This window comes from Balaenoptera ricei, chromosome 11 (genome assembly GCF_028023285.1).
Source record: "Balaenoptera ricei isolate mBalRic1 chromosome 11, mBalRic1.hap2, whole genome shotgun sequence".
Classification (NCBI taxonomy): domain Eukaryota; kingdom Metazoa; phylum Chordata; class Mammalia; order Artiodactyla; family Balaenopteridae; genus Balaenoptera; species Balaenoptera ricei.
The window spans coordinates 84328432-84334431 of NC_082649.1; positions in this window are offsets into that span (position 1 = coordinate 84328432).

The following is a 6000-nucleotide window of genomic DNA, read 5'->3' on the forward strand; positions in this document are numbered from 1 at the left end:
TCCCACCTCGGCCCCAAGTTCACTTTCAGCCTTCAGAGGCCCCGTGGGCTCCTCACCGTTCTACCCCGGCTCACCATGTGAGCAAAAACACATCCTGAGCCCTACGGTCGTGGGGCTTAAACTATGCTGGGGCGACGGGCCAGTGCACGTTGGCCGTTGCCGTGAGTGCTCTGAGGTCCGGCCCACGGAGCTGACGCCAAGTATGGGAGGCCTCGGGTCTGGTCCTTGGGCCCCAGAGGCTCGCCTAGGGAAGCGATATTTGAGCTGAGCCTTGAGGGAGTACCGGAGAGGCAAGTGGGTCTGATGAGGTCGGTGGATGCCCTCTACACCTGAGTAAGAATTTTTTATCTTTTACCGAAGGTTAAGACAAAGCAATTGAAGCATTTTAAGCCAGTAATCACCAGAACAAGAGCAAGCGTTTATTCGGAGTTTACGTGACTCTAAGCACTGTATATGTAATAAAATTACTATAGCAAATAAGCTTAATATGTGCCAGGCACGTTACAAATTATGAACTAATTTAGTCTTTATAGCAACCTTTCCAGTGAGTACCAATGTATAAATCCCCATTTTGCAGAAGAGAAAACTGAGGCACAGAGAGGTTACCTAACTTATTGAAGGTCAGAGATCTGATAAGGATTAAAAATGAGGTTCAAACCCATGCTGTCTTCTCCCCACCCTATTATGTACCATTTTAGAATTTTTTTTACCCTTACTCTATTCTTGAGCCTATGATCATGAGAAAATGTACAATGTAACAGAACTAGGAAACTGTTTCTGCTTTACTTCCCTTTTTACTTTTTCTGCTTTTAATTTTTTTTAATTTTTATTTTGACAAAAAAAATCTACAGAGAAGTTGCAAGAACATTACCCCCAAACTCCCAAGTATCCTTTACCCAGATTTACCACTTATTTATATTTTTCCTCATTCCCCATTTTTCATAGATATAGATACATAGCTTTATAGCCCATTCTTAATCACAAGTTTACTGGCTAGATTTAGCATCCATTATTGATTTTTTCTTGAATCAGTTATTACTGTAATGGTTGCAAAATCATGATTGTCTAATTCCATTCCTTTCTACATTTTTTAGTTCACATTCTACTCTGAGAAGAGCTTTACCGTCTCCCACGTTTCTTTATTTATCCTTGTGTTCACTTGTATCAATATGGACTCATGCGTCCCTTTTTATTCAGTGCCAAGCCTATGCTCATTCCTTTTACATGTACTCAGCTGCCTCTGAATATGGGTCATTTAATCCTCACAGGAACCCTGTAAGGGGTGATGATGTTATTCCCATTTTACCAGAGGGGGAACTGTACTACCAAAACACTATGTAACTTGCCCAGGGTCACAGCCTGGGACCAGACCCCAAAGCTGAAATCTGACCACACCCTCCTCTTGACCTGAGGGGATCTGAGTTCCCACCTCATCTATCATTACGTGTACTGGGTCTGCCATCTAGCCAGGATGGAGCGAAGACTCATTAATGTTTACAGACTGAATGTTTAAGCTTGGTGAGAGCTTTGAACATGTTGTCAGAAGGAAGCAGACCTCCTGTAGAATTAATCAAAGGTGGTTTATTCAGACAGTACTATGGCAAGGGAGTTGGCTACTATCACTTTCCTTCCAGCAGAGACCTGAAAGGGTTTGAAAAGAAGAGTGCATTTCGTAAAGAAAAAGGACAGCCTCCTTAGACAGTCTTTGATGAGTGTTCTGTTAGGACGGGATTTTTTTTCTATTAGGGCAGGATTTTTGGAAGTGGAGTGGGCAGAGTCTTTCTGATTACCATTCATGTACATGTGGCAATCTTTGATTGGTTCATTATCTACTAGTGAATTCTGGGCTGGGTAGCATCATATGAGTTTTCCTGTTTCAATTGGAAGACTGCCTAGTCCTCAGCTTTGGGGCCCAAGTCCTGCATCAGCAATTCCTCAGTGTCTTCATCCACATTCTCTAGTTCTGCCATCTCTGCAGCCAAGAGGTTGGGGGAGATGGTGCAGAAGGACCTTCGTATGGTATCTCCAGTGCTTAGCACTGGGCCAGGATTAGAGAAAGTGTGGAATAAACACACGTAGGATGACTCACACTTATTGAGTTCCTCCTAAGACTTCTCACTCTTTTCTACCCTTTTTTTCCAAATAGGAAGCTCTTTGAGGTCAAGGATCCACCAAAGAGTTCTGCACTGTGCTTTGCTGAGATAAGCACTGGGTTTTCAGTGAAACTGGATTGGATTCAAATCTCACCTCTGCCTTCTGTGAATCTGTGACCTGAGGAACTACCTAGGTCATACAGTGATAGTAAGTATTCAGTGAGATGTTGTATGTAAAGACCTTGCACATAGCAGGGTCTTAGTAAATGTTGTGTTTCTTCCTCTGATATACTCTTTTTTTTTAATTAATTAATTTATTTATTTATTTTATTTTTGGCTGTGTTGGGTCTTTGGTGCTGTGCGCCGGCTTTCTCTAGTTGCGGCGAGCGGGGGCTACTCTTTGTCGTGGTGCACAGGCTTCTCATTGCGGTGCCTTCTCTTGTTGCGGAGCACAGGCTCTAGGTGTGCAGGCTTCAGTAGTTGTGGCACGTGGGCTCAGTAGTTGTGGCTTGCGGGCTCTAGAGCACAGGCTCAGTAGTTGTGGCACACAGGCTTAGATGCTCTGCGGCATGTGGGATATTCCTGGGCCAGGACTTGAACCCATGTCCCCTGCACTGGCAGGCAGATTCTCAACCACTGCACCACCAGGGAAGCCCCCCTTTGATATAGTCTTAATAAATATTTGATATCTAATGTGAAACACCAGAGCCAATCTGAGATATGGGTCATAAGGCCCCTGACACTTTGTAACTTATCTTGATAGCACTGGAGAACAGTAGAGACGTGTATGTGCCAGATGAAAGTATTAAAAGGATGTAAAGTGGTTGTCTCCAGGAAGAGGGTGGAGGATAGGGGTAAGGGAACCTTTACATTTTTAGAACTTCGCATATACTGATTCCTGGGCTCCACTCTAGACCTACTGAATCAGAATCACTTAGGATGGAGTCCGATATCTGCATTTTAAGTAATCTTCTCAAGGAGTTCTTTAGTTTGAGAACTAAAAAAAATAAAAAATAAAAAAAAGCAGACAAACCAAACCATAGCGGTAAACTCTCAAGAAGTTTCCCAGTGAATCAAGAGACAAGTTACTCTGCCTTCTTCCACTGGGTTCCTAAATGTAGAATGAAAATCCTATGATTCGTAGATGGAGGTGATGACTAAATGCTGCTCTCAGAGAGTCTTGACACATGGGTACAAGACCTATCTTCTACCAGGGGTCTAGGTCAGCCCCGACATGTAGAAGCATTGGCTAAGGGTGAATAAACAGTGATTCTATGCTTTTTCTTTATCAATATTGCAATTGTGAACTGCTTGAGTAGTAACTGTGGCCATAGGCAATACCACTACCAAAAGCATTTTGTACTGTCTGGGGTCAGATTGAAGCACAGAGGTAGATATCAGACAAACTGAGTTCAGGTCTTGACTCTGTGATTTAATAACTCTGAGCTTGGGCCAGTTATTTCACAGCCTCAATCCTTTATCTGTGAAAGGGGGATTATAATAGTATGTATTTTGCCAGTGTGTTACTGAGTCCAAGCTCGTACTACTTGCCACACAACAGGCCAATAAATCGAGAGACAAGTTGCTAGAGCAAGGAATAGTGACTTTATTCGGAAAGCCAGCAAACTGAGAAGATGGTGGACTTGTGCCCCAAAGAACCCATCTTGCCTGAGTTAGAATTCAGGCTTTTTTTATACTGAAAGGGGAGGGAGTAAAGTCAAACATTTCCTGGTTCCGGGCAGCCTCCGGGAGGGGATGTGTTAATTTCTTCCTCCCTGCAGTCATTCAGGGGTGGGCCTGGTCAGCATGTTTCCTGTGAGCTAAACAAAGGTATTTCAGCTTAATGCTCATTACCTGGGAGGCAGGGTTCCCAGAGATGGGCCATTATGTATAATTTAAGCTTATAGGCAACATCCGTTTAGTGATTAACTTGTAATAGAATACAAAGTGTTCTTACCCATTACAAGTGCATTGTAAAGCACTGGAGATCCCAGCGGCTGTTAGCCACTAGGCTTTCTTTGCTTGACTAAGAAATCCTTTTTCATGTTTGTTTCTTTACCATTTACATCAGTGAACCTGTTTCCCCATTAGTAAAATGAAGGCCAAGTATGACAGCATCTTATTTGAACTAGGAGTTAACAATGTAGCACTTCTCATGAACTTTGCATACACTGGAAATATTAAGTTTCAAAACTCCTTGATCAAACTTTGGATTTAGAACAACCTGCCTACACTACTTCTTACTGAGATAATTGTTCCAGGAAAGAAAATAAAAACATCAGTAGGCCCACACACCTTCTCTTTCATTTTGGCAGTGCCTGTTAACAGTGAAATAATGTGCTCATTTTCATATCCACACTGATTACTCCCTGGGCCCAGATTTGCCAGAGGCATGTCAGGAAACCTAGCACAGGGATCATGCATCTAGCAGTTCCAGTGGTTGTTTATCATTACCTTTTCATTTAAGCATAAAAACCGTTTGACAAATACGGACTCATTGTAACCAGCAGAAATGAATAGAATTTTTTACAAAACAATCCTAATTTTCATGGATAACATATTTGAGTTCATGCCACTCCCTGTCAGTAATGAAAATCACTATCGAGATGATGAAACAAAGGGCATTTGTGGATTTTGTTTAGTTATTTCTTCTTTAATGGTTAACAGATTTCTTGAATTTACAGGCAAAGAAACTTAGGGCTTTCATTATGTACACTGGTAATATCTCTGTTGCTGTTTGTGACAGCCATTTTAACCAATGCTTCAATTGTGTTATTTGCCAATGGCACAGAAAGAAGTTCCATTGTGCTGCAGTTATTTTTTCCCTCTTCAATAATGCATTAAAATGATTAATTCTGATGACATTTCTCAGCAGCTTATTTAAATTATAAGGTGCACAGAAGAAAAGGGATCTGCAACTAAAAGTGTCTCCTCTGACAAAACTGCAGTGAGCTCAAGAGAAATTCTCACTATATCCTGGAGAGAATCTGGGGGAGGGAAGGTAGAGCCATAGTAACAGGTCAAAGTCAAGATGAAAAAGAAGTAAGAGTAAGGAACATCAGAAACCAAGAGAAGGAGCATTCAGGGACAAGGTCAGCTGGAAGACTAAAAGTGGAGAACGAGAGTTAAGGATAGAAACAAAGGCGATGGCATTCTGTTGGTCAGGAAATTTAGAAATGGATAAAGAAGATGGTAAAAGTGGAGTGAAGAACATTTACACAAAGGACAGTGGAGAAACATAGACTGAAAGAGAAAAATGATACCAGATTGTGGGAAAGAAATTCCCTTTAGAAAGAAACCTGTTTTCCCACTGCAATCGAAAGCCGTGGAATTTAGCACTTTCAATATTATTAAGACATCCTTCATTTAAATACCAAAATAGGGACTTCCCTGGTGGCACAGTGGTTAAGAATCCTCCTGCCAATGCAGGGGACACAGGTTCGACCCCTGGTCTGGGAAGATCCCACATGCTGTGGAGCAAGTAAGCCCATGTGCCGCAACTACTGAGCCTGTGCTGTAGAGCCCATGAGCCACAACTACTGAGCCCACGTGCCGCAACTACTGAGCCTGTGCTGTAGAGCCCATGAGCCACAACTACTGAGCCCACGTGCCACAACTACTGAAGCCTGGGTGCCTAGAGCCCATGCTCCGCAAAAAGAGAAGCCACTGCAATGAGAAGCCCGCGCACCACAGCAAAGAGTAGCCCCCGCTCACCGAAACTAGAGAAAGCCCGTGCACAGCAATGAAGACCCAACGCAGCCAAAAAATAAATAAATAAATAAATAAATAATAAAATAAATACCAAAATAAAAATTAAAGGCATTCCATTTCAAATCCCCTGCTTCATTAGGAAGTAAGCAGTCACAGCAATGGTTCTTAATAGAATTCCTTTTTTCTTAAAAATTTA